Source organism: Euprymna scolopes, chromosome 11 (assembly GCF_053919585.1).
Source record: "Euprymna scolopes isolate OS-2025 chromosome 11, ASM5391958v1, whole genome shotgun sequence".
In the NCBI taxonomy this organism is placed as follows: domain Eukaryota; kingdom Metazoa; phylum Mollusca; class Cephalopoda; order Sepiida; family Sepiolidae; genus Euprymna; species Euprymna scolopes.
Window position 1 is genome coordinate 131575814 of NC_136492.1, and position 15623 is coordinate 131591436.

Sequence of the window (15623 nt, forward strand, 5' to 3'; positions counted from 1 at the left end):
CTTCTCCATAAGTCCTGTGGCACCTATGATAACTGGTATGATCGATATCCCCTTTAGGTTCCAGTTTCTTTTCATATCATACATGAGACCTTAATATTTGGTCTGTTTCTCTCTTTCAGCTCTGTTAAGACCGCCATCATTAGGAACACTCACTTCAATCAAGGTTGCAACTCTCTCTGACTTATTCTATATAACTATGTAAGGTTTCACAGCAGCATTTTAAAGGTAAGTTGCTGTAGGGATTACATGGTTGTAATGTATGATATATAAATCATTTCCAACTGTTTTTTCAGGACTTGCTGCTATACTGGATGTTTACTTGTTTACAGATGATCCAGTGGAGGTACTTGCATACTCCATCGTGTCTCGCTGTATAGTAGCCGTCCCCTAGAAGAACATTGCAACTTGATATCAGATGACCAACACTTTCCAATTCTGTGCGGCAGAATCTGCATTTATTGTCATTACTGATCCCTGCCATCTTCTTGAATGCATTGGTCATCAATCCCTGGTCTTGGGCAGCCATTATGACCCTTTCCTGATCGTGGTGGAGCGATCCTCTTTTGAGCCAGTCCAAAGAACCTTCTTTATCTATGTATTCCCGAGAAAGTTCCCCCAGAAAATACTTTGCACGCTGATGTTGTTCCCATTCTTTAAGGTTCATCTGTTGAAAGGTCTCGGTATATTTCTGCCGGCTCTTTCTTGCTATTTCTGTGGCACACTTGTTTGGTGTTTCGTCCTCATCTGAGAGACAACTCTGACCTAAATGTTTGGCCAGCTGGGTGACTGATGTTGTTCTGCTGGCTCCTGTCTCTTGATGTTCATATACTATTGAGAGGGTGTCATTCTGGGAGCTTCTCAGATACTGACCGGTGCTCACAATAGTTGCCCTATGTTGATGATTAATCTCTGAGAGTCCCAGACCTCCTTCTCCCCTGGGAACATACAGCGTTGGAAGACACTGATTTCTATATATTATTTTATGAAGCGTTAGTAGCTTTCGTGTCTTTACATCTAGCCGGTTGATGTATTTTTATGACCAGTCAATGATACCAAAGCTGTATGTTATTACTAGCATAGCAACCTGGTTTATGGCAGTAATTTTATTTTTTATTGGTGAGCTGGGTTTTGCATATTCTTTACTAATCTTCTCCCTCATCTTGGCATGTTGTATGTTCTCGTTTTCCTCAATGCCAAGGTACTTGTAAGGCTCATGCTCTTCTAGATCCCTGATGTCGATGTTTTCATTAATCTGCATATTTTCTGTGTGTGTCTTCTTCCCAGCTCTGAGTGTACATTTGGCACATTTGTCCAGGCCAAACGTCATTCCGATGTCACTGGAGAATGTGTGTACTACCTGCAGAAGGTGGTGCAGATCGGTGTCAGAGCTAGCATACAGCTTACGGTCATCCATGAAGAGCAGATAGTTTATTCTCTTGCTTGGATCTCGATGGCGTCCCTGACTCAAATTGTAGGCGCTCTGATTTTTATTCAGGAGCTTGCTTAGTGGGTCTATTGCCATACAGAAAAGTAAGGGAGATAAGCTATCACCTTGGAATATTCCCCTTTTGATTTTTACTTCAGTGATGATGGTTTTTCCTCCATTGTGATTTAATGGTATTGTAGTTTTCCACATCTGAAGGTGAACAGCCATTGTTTTTCTAATTACCGGGTGGACTTTGTATAACTACAGGCACCGAAGTAGCCATGAGTGTGGCACACTGTCAAATGCCTTCTGGTAATCAATCCATGCCATGCTAAGGTTTTTTGTGCATCTTTCTACAGTCTTCTAGGACGGTCTTGTTGATTAATAGCTGGTCTCTGGTACCGAGGCATTTTCTTCTGCACCCTGTCTGCTCTTTTTCAACCTAGGTCCCAGAAGATAGATGGTCATATATACCATCGGCTATCAGACCAGTGAAAAGCTTGTAGGTAGTTGTAAGGCAGCATATTGGCCTGTATTTATTTGGCCGTTGTTTCTCATTGGTTTGGGTATGAGGCTGGTGTCCCCCTCTGTCAGCCAGGGTTGTGTTGCTTCTTCATCTCTTAGCATCCTGCGGAAGCAATCACTGTAGTGGGGGTTGAGTGCAGTCAATTGCTTCAGTCAAAAGTTTTGGACATTGTCGATGCCAGGTGCTTTGTGGTTGGATAATTGTGCCAGTTTTCTTGTTATCATACCAGGAGTTATGACTGGTTCTGGCATCTGAGGCTTGGTTTCATTGAGCCTAATAATATCTTTAATTCACTGGGCCTCTTGATTATATTTACATTCTGTTTCAAATAGAGGTCTCCAGTAGTTTTCCAGGGCTTCCTCTGCAGGTGGACTATCTACAGTAATGGTGTCCCTTATCAGCTGCTATTAAAAAGTCCTTTGGTTTGTTTTAAACTGCCTATTTTGAATCTGGGAGTTAATCTTGTTCTCGTGGTTTTTAATTCTCTGGGAAAGTGCTGGCATTTTTCCTTCCAACTCCCTAGCTGTATTATGTAATTCCTCAATTTTCTCATGGTGGTATTTGGTACAGAGTTTTTTTTATGGTGGTCTTAAGTCGACCCTGTATCGAGGGATTTGCAAGGAACTGTTTTATTTGGCTTAGATCTTTCCTGCAGAGATTCAGTTGTTTTTGCAGCTTGGTCTTCCAGTGAGCTATTTGTCTAGAGACTCTGGGCCCTATTCGATGATTGTGATTGAATGTTCGAAGGTTAATTTTCCTGTCAATATAGAGGCCAACTGCATATGTAATATGGTTGAGTTCTGTGAGCATGGCTGTTGTTGGAATTAGCCTCTTGAGAGCGATGTTAACTTTGGCTATAACAGTATTTGCTCTTCCAGCTGCTTGGATCTTGGACAAACGTGGTCTGTCCTTCATTCTCATAAACCTCACCTCCTCAATTGTGTTGCTGAGCTCCTCCTCCAAAGCTAACTGTTCATCATCTGCTTCTGGGAGTACAGATGATAGTGGTGAGTGTCTATGTGATTGTGGCGGTTATGCAGGTGGTGGTATCCTGGTAGGTGATGTGGATTCCTGTATTGGTGTTTTTGGGGTTTCCAGCAGAGAGTTTGTGAAGGCAGGTGTCATGTCAATCTGATACTCCAGTGGCGCAGGAGTTCCAGGAGAGCTGGGCATGTGCTGGGATATTTGGATTGGTTCTGATGGATACGTTGGTGGCTGTTGTTGGAGTAAGTCTATTGTGGGAATTTTTATTGGGTTTTCTAGGAGACCTCTGTTGTTCACCAAAAGAGCTGTTATTTTTGAGGACATGTAGTCTAGTTCTCTTGTGGTGAACAATTTCAGGCTGTTATATCGTTGTGATGTAATTTTCCCCGGAGGGATGCTTGCTTTTCCACGATAAAAATGAAAAAAGATCCCCCTCCAGGTTGCTGTTCTTTCTTTTTGTCTTTTATGCTTTTGTTTAGCATAATCCGTAGCCCATATAAGTGTCCACCTCTCTTCCCATTTCCCATACCACCTCCTGTCGAATTTGTGTTTCCTCATCCTCTACTTTCTGGTAGTCTTTTTCTGCAGTCTTCAAAGCCTCACATCTAATGGTATCTACGTCCTCTTGTGGAATATATCTTCCCATCTGTGAGATGAGGGATCGCAGGTTGTGTAAAGGTGTGTGTTTTTTCTCTGCTGGGAGGTTTCATGTTTTTATAGCCTCGGTTAGTATCTTTCCTGAGCTGCGTCCCCATTTCTCAAACCTTGAGTAGTGGTAGCAGTGCAGAAGGATCTTCTTTTGCTCGACAGACCATGGCTGGGTTTTAATCCACCTCCTGTTTCTTTTGGGATCTGTCAAGCGGGCTGGAGGAAGGACGCTTGGTCCATCTTGATCATGGACTGGTTGCTGTCCTTGTGTGACCTCTGGGGTAATTGGGGTACCACCTTTTGAGGCAAAAAGGTTCATACCATTTATTTCATCTTCCTGCCTGGTGCGTAAACAGGTTGAGCGGCCCTTTTTATCCTGGGCGACGGCCGTCCAGTTTGAGTTGCTTTTGTTTGGCATTTTTCATGGTTGTTTCTCATTGTCCACGGCTTCTTATTGGTTATTCGAAGCTTCCCTCTACCTACTTTACATAAGTAGAGGGGGGTGCCCCCATCCGCAACCCGGGGGGCGCACTTGATGGCCGGAGGAAGACGGCACACCAGCATTTGCCTGTATGTGTGTGTATGTGTTTTAACAAACCAATGCATTTATCAATGAATTACGCATGGTGACTTGTTTTTACAACTGTTTATTATTTTTTTCATTACTACTGATTTAATTTACGGCGTATCGGCCTTTCTTTTCTTTTTTAATATTTCTGTGCTAAAAAACAAAACAATTCATTTAAATGAATTATGCACGGTGACTTGTGTTTACTATATTTCCATTCATTACTACGAATTTCTTTTACGGCATATCGGCCTATTCTTTTTTTAAATATTTCTTGTATCTTTTGTTCTTTTGTGTGTTAATTTATTTCCTTCTATTCTTTTAATACTGCGTATGTGTGCATGCTCTCTTTTTTAAATTATTGTTTTATTTCGTTTAGGATTTGTTTTTCGCATTCTGTGATCGTCTAGTAAACGTTGTGTTTTTTTTTTCGTGGTAAGGCAATTTTATTTTCTTTTTTAACCCGCTCTTGCATGAGTGGACTAGGCACGTACACACAATTTCATATATGTTAAATTTTGGGTCTTATTCAGAGAGAGTCTTATTATAAGTGATGTTGTATCTTAGAGAGAGAGGGAGAGAGAGATGTTGTTGTACGAGTTCTCTTGAGAGGGATGTTGTGAGAGAGTTTGTTCGTTCCGTGTTCGTGTTATGACGATGTCGTTGTTTCTGTTATAAAGCAATTCATATATATATTAAATCTGTTCTTTACTTAGGTTAATAGATGTATTGCTATGTGAAGCTCTTAGAACGAGGAGATAGTATTACAACAGTCTTAGTGTAGATATGAGATGTAGATTCATATTGTGTATATGAGATGTCGAAACGTGTATGTAATGACATTTTATAACACAGACATATAATACAATTTTCACTTTACCTTTTTGTAAGAATCACAAACACAAGACGATGTTTTATCAAAACACCTGATGGGATTATTTCTTCACGACCGGCCGTGGTTTTCTCATCAAGAATTCCAAGCTTCACATTTTAGTTTCAAAGTGATCGTCTCGCTTCCTAGACGTTCGAATTTCAAACTCCAGACTCTCTCTGAGTTTCTCACTGACTGTATAAGTAACTTACCCTCACTTCCTATATTGAGAAATCCATGCATGTCCGACCTACGTGACGAAACTCACGTGCTATCACATGCGCGAGTCGCACGTTTCCCGAACATTATGATAGTTTAATAACCTTTTTTTTTTTTAGATTTTCACAAAGGAATTCAACCTACATATCTAATGTATTTAACCCATATTTTATTATCCATATTCTTTCTTACAATTGAATAGTTTATTTATTATTTATTTCATCAGAATTAACAATTTACTGGACATACCATTTAAACCTATTGTTCTTTAAAACTTATATCCAAGGTTCGATTTCTGCTTTCTCTCATTTTATTTTCCGTTTAACTAATCTGTCTATTTTTATACTTACAAGAAAAGGGGACAGCCCTTATCATGTAACAGTTTGTGGTTTACCCTATATTAAGGAAATGCACAAGGATATAGAGAAGAATTAAAAGAATACTACCCATTGTAATTATCAGTAAGTTCTCGCCACTGCGGTACAATATCAATTTAGATCTTGCTCCACCATACCAGCAGTAGGAGCGCATTATATAGGATCTAGCCGAGTCCATTGTGGGGTGAGATCCGTTTCACAACACTATTTTATACTCCTAACAATTCTAGAATCTTCTAACCATTTTACCTTGATAAAGCGTCATGCGATTATAGAGACATTTAAGGAATTTGATGTGTTGTAAACATTTGCGTTTCGAATTATTGAGTTTTCTTTTCGCGTTCTGTTCAATTGATTTTTTTTTCTCGCTGATGCTACTTTTTTTAGCACATTTTTTATGTTTTTAAACTAGAATACAAACACTAAGAGTTCAAATGTATGGTATACATTTTGCGTTGCACTGTATATAATTATATATATATATATATATATATATATATATATATTTATATATATATATATATATACATATTTATAAAACTGTAATCTACGTACATGAATGCTTCGGTGGCCTACCCCTCTTAAGAAACATGCATGCACGTAGCTTACTGTTTCATAAATAAAAAAAATAAATAAAAATATCATTTGTTTATGTCCAAAATAAAAAAAATGGGCAATTTGTAAAAAGAAAAACATCCGATCTTCAAGGACGCTAACCTCAATATCGTTTAAAAAAATTAACAACAAAAAACTACATATACGTTGATTTTTGTTGTTAATTTTTTAAAAGATATTGAGGTTAGCGTCCTTGAAGATCTGATGTTTTTCTGTTTACAGATTGCCCATTTTATATTTTGGACATAAACAAATGATATTTTTATTTATTTGTTATATATATATATATATATATATATATATATATATATATATATATATATATATAATATATATATATATATATATATATATATATATATATATATATATATATATAAAACGACGGTTATGAAAAATAAAACGACTGTTATGAAAGCTGCAAAATGTACAATACAATTATTCCCTTCTAGTTGACGTTTGGTTAATTTTCCTTACACATTATTTATTTTACCAGCGTCGTTACCATCTCAGGTTTTAATATATGGATATGCCATTATTTTGAATAAATCGAATTTTAGCTTTGGACGTTTTATTTTTCGCATATGCAAACATACTAACAAAAGTTACAATTCATGAAAATTATCCTGCCAACGTTAAACGCTTACTTTTCAATGCGTACTCCATTTAATGCAGTGTTTTGGACTACACCAATAGTAATTATATAGTCCTTGCCAAATAAATTTTGTAAAATTGCTTAGCAAAAACCTTAAAAATATGTTTTATGAATATTTCTAAGGTATGTTATGCAAGCCAGACTTACATTTTATACTAATAACACCACAGTACGAGGTTACTGGTGAGGGATTGCTTCAAAGGTTCCTCGTTATGTTTTAAATACATTAGATTCATCTGATAAATATTCGACTATTTCTGTGAATTTCCTTTATATTCTACTGCAGACAAGACACTATTGTGTATTATAACGTGTTTTCATACGTGTTATATACATTAATTTACATAAGTAAATAAAGTTATTATCCTTTGAGGTACCCCTTATATAGATTTAAATGGATTCCAAGCTAACCTCTTCCTGATGTCGTTTCAGATATATATATATATATATTCATTAATTTTGAGATTAAATAGATCACACAATAAATGGAGCTGATCAGATGGCTGTAATATACTCCTCACATATCATAAAATTAAAGTTATTTATTACTAATAAATTATCCTTTCTTGTCTAACAGGCGTGATTTTGGAGACAGCTCAATAAAGTTACTGGAACTGAATATAATATAGTCTACTATATAGATATTTTCATCAGCTCTAATTGTGTGTCTTCAGAATATGTGTATTTTTCAGGGCCACATGAAATTCTATCAGTACATGTATTTGAATGGTTACTCTTTCTAAACTAATGCATACACATACATATCTGCGCCTATCTTTCTAAGGTTTATGGTGTAATATTGGTTTATTGTAATGAATATAAGGTGTGTTTTAATGAGCCATTGCACTAGAGTGAGAGCTATTGTGCCAAAGCAACTGGTTAAAGGTTCGGTTTTGCTCAACTTTTTTCGAGGGTTTTGCGGTGCGTAGTAAAATGTACGTAGTATAAGCAAATAAATAAAAAAAATATTTTGGAGAAAAGTAACTGTTCCAAAAATAATTTGAAATATTCAATAAAGTTATTAGTCTAGATGTTAGACAAAAGCGTAAAGCACATATTCACCAATTAATGTTTTACGCCGTTTAAATTATATGTTAAATACGTTTTGTTTATATGATGTATCCATTCAACCCTACAGGGCAATATTAGTCACGAGAGAATGATCGAATTATTTTCAATATTAATATAATACAATAAATACAATTATAAATTATGTCGTAGGTATAGTGGAATAAAATTACACCTGTCAATAATATAAATTATAAGCAAGTCGGTTTTTTTTTTTTTACAAAAGGATGCACCACATATGGCCAGCGACAGCGCGACGATGAGTAGTCAATAGGCAAATATCTTAGTAATCGTTAGTTGTTGAAAATTGGTAAAGGTGTATACTGGAGGGGGTGTCAAGTGTTTTCAGTTGGAAAGCAAAAAAACATACAAATGTTCCACCGAAGTAAGAAAGCTTTGTTAATGGAATCTACTTTTAGTTTGGGCATAGAACAAATGTGGGAAAAATTATTGATAATGATTTCAGCTAAAGAGTTTTATTTTTAAAGTCAGGCCTGAGGGGCCATAGATTAGAGTTCAGACAACCAATTTTCATGTGTTTTTATTATTAATTCTTGCTTAAATATTTACCGATTTTCATAGATATAATTTGTATCACATAAATATAAGTATAATCGTTCATTACTTATAAAAGTAAACTTTTTCCAAATATAGGCACTGCCACCTGTGATATCAAAAATTTCCAGTATCCTTGCAAATACAAAACATTACTTTTAAATAAAAATGCTGACACCGAAAGAGATAAGGAATGGCATTATTAAAACAATTGTGCCTTTTTGCGATGAACATAATTTTCTATATAGTGAAAATATTCTACATACAGTTCGCATATCCCAGACTGTTGTGATGCATCGATCATCTAAATCTAGAGTCTTGTGTGCCACAAACGGTATTGTCACCACCTAGCAGTCGACAAACCTATCTCCTAACTGTGCTGACATCAATTGCATCGACTTCGTAAAGTTCTACACATATATTTCTCAGTTTAATATATTCTTTATACGGGAACACAGTTGCACATATCTCCTTGTGACGGCAGCGGTTTAATTTTTAGAGAATTCCAGCGTCAAAATCCACAACAAATATATAAGACTGTCAGTCCATGAAGCATGATTTTAGTTATAAGGGACATGCAATTAACAAGGACATTTGATAAATTTGGGCGGGGAAATAATAAGGCGAAATAAATGACGGTATACGTCTTGTAAATACCACATCCGCACTAAATTCGTAATACAATTATCTATGAATTTCTACCCATACAGAAAAGTATCAGCCGAGTGTTATATGCCTTTTTACCTTTCACATAATGAGTTATTAAAAAGTTTTAAGAAGTTAATAACGGTAACATATCACAATTATATATATATATATATACATACATATATATATATATATATATATATATATATATATATAAATAATTACTTTTTTTTTACTATAATTTAATAACTACAGACATTAGTGTTTCATCCTTTCGGGATTCTCCAGTGCAGGGTGTCACGATTAACCCCAGCCGAAAGATTCGAACCCCGCAAGACGAGACATCTATGGCTCGATTAGCGGGGACCGGGTATATATATATATATATATATATATATATATATATATATATATATATATATATATATATATATATATATATGTGAGTGAATGTGTGTGTGTGTATGTATATATAGTATTTAACTAATTTTCATTATATTTTATATGCTTTATTGTTATATCACTCAAACAAAACTGCATACTGCAGAAAAAGGAAAATACAATAATATCTGTATAAAGAACGTTCATATTGGATTAGACGTTCAGAACACATTCCACATAATTAGAATAAATGCGTCTATATTCTCCGATGATACTTATTGTCACAATATAAAACAATTGTTTTATATTGTCTTTGAAGCTTTAAATAATACATCTACTAAAAAATAAATAGTATTTTCCATGAAACGTTCTAAGCTCATGGATTCTCTAAAGCTATTTATTCTGTCACTAAAAATTAAATTGATTATGTAATTTTTATGTGTTTTTATGGACACCAACTAATTACGTGAAGAAATTTGTGCATAATCTATAACTAATTTATGTATTGGGAAACACACCTTCGGATCGCTATTCTAACAATATTGAGGAAATACTCAAACTGCCAGGTTCGTCCTAAAATGTCTTAGAAGGAGCATTTTAATAAAGCTGTCACCGTTGAATAAATCGGGGAAATATAATGAAAAAAGTTAATTAAGATACGTATATATATATATATATATATATATATATATATATATATATATATATATATGAGGAAAAAGAGAGAGAATACGAGAGAGAGCATTTGAAAATGCTTCGATGACAATAAAAAAATTCGAAACGAGCAAGTCTAAGAAATAAAAGTGGAAAAACATAAATAAATCAAACATAATGTGGGATAGTTTATTGCCTCCACTTTAATTAGTGAAATGTTGCATTCTCTGGAAGTCGTATCGAAAGCAAATTCTGATTTAGGAGTTTCGGATTAGCATAAGATAATATAAAAGTAAACGTCCTTTACGAAATATTGCGCTGCCTTAAACTCCGCATTTTATCAGATACACAATTTCAATAGAAAGAGTAATTTTAGGTATCCGTAGTCTAAAGGTTTGCCTAAAAAATGTATGATAAAATCCCGTATAACATTGAATTATTTTTACAATAGTTTACGATATGCAGAGGTCATTATTTAATAATATACCACATAATAGATCATATTTATTAATTGCTTTTAGAGTATCCTTATTAAAATAAAAGTTACAGATTAAATTTACATACTAAAATGGAGTATATAAATACATGACGTACTGATGCGTTTTTCTTCTGTGTGTTTGAAAGCATTTCCTTTTAAGGCAACGCTTAAATAACTATTTAAGTATGAGCGCTAGTTCTAGTGTATGCTTTTTAAGCAGTATACTTGGAATATCGTCAGGGACAGTTGTTTTACTGGAATCAAGTGTTTTATTATTTGGTTGGCAACATCACATACAGATATCTGTACGTTGTAGAGCGTGTTTTCAGATACACGAGAAAATACCGGAGTTTGACGGTTTTACTCGTAAAGATTGGAATTAGCTGCAATTTTTTGGCAAAGAGTTTGGCTTTGGCTGATGTTGACGAAATTACCTCAGATCCATTGATAATACTTTTGATAGAGCACACGCTTCCGTTCAGGCGATGATGAAAGCGGCTTTTGTTTCGGTACATATATTACATTGGAAGCAATGCACAAATGATTTCTGTTTGCATTGGCAGGAGCGCATTCTAGAGAAAACCACGGCTGGCTGTTAGGTGTTTGCTGGAAATGTTCGAGGGTATGAATCAGTCTATACCTAAAATTAAGCATTCCATAATGTTTGATTCTATAGAAAACACATGCTTTTTTAACATAGAACACCTAGGTATATATGATAGTATTTTATGTAAGCTCTCTCAGTCAGCCATATAGTATCGATATACTGCAAGACGGAGAGGTACATCTGGGGACGCATTATATTGAATATTTATCTCAACTGATACAACAGAGTGGTCGGAAGATCATAGTGGAGACATAACAAAAGCTGAACATAGCTAAGGGCAAGTTGTGAGAAAACTGTCTAAGAGACTTTTATAATGGGCGTTAGTCTCGGACACACGGGTACGTCATGAGCAGAGTGAGTTTGGTCATAAACAACGGAGAAATCATGATAGAGCCTTCCCTCGTCGGCGGTCTTGTTTGAGTGGGCAAAACATTCTACATTATGAACATTGAAGTCTTCATAGACGTAAATGTTTACTGGAGGAAGATGCGTAGTCAATTTTCTAAAATATGCTTTTAAAGATAATAACTCCACTTATGGGGCGATAGAGTGCAACTATAAACGTAATACTGTGCGGTAGTGCAATCCGGGAGCACATAACGGGTAAGTTAGGATCTTTTATAGAGATGCCCTTACCACATGGAAAACCGTCTTTAATGTAGGCACATATATCTGCCACAGGTGATACTGAGATCATATTTAGAAGGTAAGGTAGGTTATACTTTTATTAGAAACTCATCTATGGAAATAGTATGTTCAATGCTGTTTCGCTTAGGAATAATTGGTCTGGTTTCGTCTCCTCCAATAGAGTGTGAACCTCTAAAATGGTTGGAACGTAGACCTCTGGTGTTGGAAGAGCCCTGGTAGTAAGTATCTACGTTGTAAGTTGGAGATTTAGGTTTGATCGAGTATTTTTCTGGAAACCACTCCTGATTGAGATGGTATTATTAGAATAGATCAAAATACCGGTTTAGAGCGAAGCAGAGAGGGAAAGTAAGAGAAAACAAACGAAGATCTATTTTGTAGCGCATGATGAGGTAAATCCGTAACAATTACCCACTAATATGACATTGAAAGTCCCCATGAGAAGCTACTGCATGACCCAGAATGTATTAACCATACGACAATAAAAGAATTCAGGTACATTGCACCTGCCGATAGTCAGCCTCCTTAGTGATTAATCTAAGATTATTTTCTCTTACTATGAGATTGTTCACACGAAATACTGCCAACCTAAGATGCAGCTTTTTCCCCCTTCGCTAGAAAAACAACTCAGTGAAATACATGAGGACTGAGACACAAATAAGGAGAAGCGAGAGTTACGAGGGCTTCCGACAATGCATACATAATAATTACTTATTAAAAGTCCGGGGCTCTCCTTCATAGTAAAAATTATGATTTGACGGCACCCCTCCTATATTTAATTGTGAATTTATAATGTGGAAACAACATTACACTGTTAGTTATATATTTTTTTATATTCTTAATGTATTTGCATTTAAAACACTGAAAGGAATAAACTCATAATATATTAAACAAAACAAAATACAAGAATATAAAAAAGAGTTTAGCAGAAAAATCAGTGGGGATTATCTGGTATTGAAACATTTTTCCCTCAGCATGTACTCTAAAAAACGGCAATTAAAATAGGCGGCATTGTATGTAGCGTCCAACTGTTCAGCTAGAAAATAAATAGAATAAAATATACAGATTTTTTTTTACACAGTGATCACCACGTATCAAGGCCCGGAAGCCAATCAGGGATAAGGGTTATTGCAAGTACATTACGTTAGTGTGGAGATTTGATGGAGTGTTTGCTTAAGGGGGCGGTTCATTAGGAATTTGTTAACATTAGACTTGCAGACATCCAAGTTGTAGTCCGGAGGGAAGCAGGCGGACGGAACAGAGTTCCACAGGCGTGCAATTCTAAGAAAGAAGCTTTGTTCATGGAATCCGCGTTTTGATTTAGGCACAGATATAGAGTGGGGGAAATTTTTCACAGTGGCTTCAGCTGGACGGGTGTTTTTCGTGAAAGATTGGCGAGGAGGGGACCAGGGATTGGAGTTCAGACGAGCACCTGCCATGGAAATAACGATAACACAAGGATAGGCTCGCAACGTCTCTTCTGTGAGAGAGGGGTTGCAGGGTAGAGAAATGTGCATCCCCCATTAAGCCACGAAGTCTATTTTGTACTCTGTCAAGGCATGATAGGCTGTTTTTGGAAGCTCCTGCCCAGATATGGCAACAGTATTCCATCGTTGGACGTACTTGGCTTTTATATAGATAGAGAATTGCATCAGTAGTGAGACATCTTTTGGAGCGGTAGAAGGATCCCACCATCTTTCCAGCGACCTTGGCAACAGACTTGATGTACGTGTTCCATTTCAGATCAGGAGTAAAGGTCAAACACAGAAGCTTGTCAAAACAGAGGTGCCTCACCCAGACGAGAGCCATCCATCACAATTGATTCCAGCTGTGGATCAGAGCGTTGATGATGTAAGGATAGGAGTTTGGTTTTTGATGCATTAAAGGTAACTAGCCACATCTTCCCCCACTGAACCACGCGCTCGAGATCAGAGGAAAGAGAATCAGAGAGAACTTTGTCATTTACAGCCTTTGATGTGTTGCTGTAGATGGTCGTGTCATCAGCATAGATGTCAACGAATGATTTAAGGATGTGTTTAGGGAGGTCATTGATGTAGATCAGGAAGAGTGCTGGGCCCAGGATTGACCCCTGAGGGACCCCAGCATTTATATTGCAGGCCTCCAATTTTTGTCCATCTACCACTACTCTTATAAACCTATCGGAGAGAAATGATTTAATGATTGAGAAAACATTTCCAGTTATACCGTAGCTGGAAATCTTGTGAAGTAGACCCTTATGCCATACCTTGTCAAAGGCCTTTGATATGTCAAGAGCAATTGCCCTAGAAAGGAAGCCTTTGTCAAGAGATTCACTAATCCTGTGGTATATAACCGTAAGCACATCTGTGGTAGATCTTGCAGAGCGGAAACCATATTGTGTGTCACTAAGAAGGTTATTCCTGCTGAGGTGGTTGACTATTTCTCTATTTAATATTGATTCCAGCAACTTACTCATAACACAGAAAAGACTTATTCGTCTGTACTTAGAGGGAGATGACTTATCACCTGAATTCTTAAATACAGGGCAAACTGATGAGGTCTTCCAGGGGGTCGGAAAGCACTTCTCCTTAAGGCAGCGCTTAAATGGTTTCGTAAGTATGGGAGCAAGTTCTGGTTGAAGCTTGTTTAACACTATAATTGGGATGCAATCAGGGCCAGTTACTTTGCTGGAATCCAGGTTTTTTATTAGCTTGGCGACCTCATGCACGGATATTTGTATGTTACCTAGCTTGGTCTGTGTTATAGGAGGAACTATGGGGAGTTGATGGCCTTCGTCGCATGGGGTAGAATTAGCTGAAAAGTTCTTTGCAAATAGTTTGGCCTTGTCTGACGCTGACGAGAGGACCTCTGGTCCATTGATAATGGTTGCGATAGAACGCACAGTTCTGTTCAGGATCCTATTTGTTATTTGCCAAAACTGGTGAGAACCAAGCCGCTGATCAGCTACCTTGGATTTAACAGAGTGGGCATATAGCTCTCTTGCATTTTGTATTACTCTTTTACAGTGGTTGCTGGCAGTCCTGAAAGCAGCTTTAGTCTCAGTGCATCTATTACGTTGGTAGCTATGGAAAAAGTGATTTCTCTGCGCGATAGCAGCAACACATGCTGGGGAGAACCATGGCTGGCTTTTAGGTTTTTGTTGGAATTTTTTAGTGTATGAATTGGTCAATGCTTACAATTAACCATTCGGTCAGATCTGATACACTACAGGACACTTCCTTTTTAAACATGGAGTGCAGAGGTAAATCAAATATGAATGTACGGAAGCTATCCCAGTCAGCCATAGAGTATCGGTATACAGTACGGTGGAGGGGTACGTCTGGGGGCTTCTTACATTTCGTTTTTATCTTAACTGATACGACGGAGTGGTCGGAGGATCCTAGAGGAGAATGAACGGTACATGCACATAGCTCAGGGGAAGTTGAGAGAAAAAGGTCTAAGATACATTGCAATATTCACCTTGTTTATTTCTAGTAAACTATATTAATTTTCTTTATTTTTTCTTATCTCATACTTTCCTAAGACGCTGTCCTCAACGCAGTAAAAGTTTCCATTTCTACATACGCATGTATTCAGTGTTTGTAATAGGCTATGAGAAAGCGAGAGAAAGAGAGAGAGAGAGAGAGAGAAAGGGAGGGAGGGAGGGAAGAAACAGAGAGAAACTGTGAGAGGATTTCAGGGTGAATTTATAATCATCT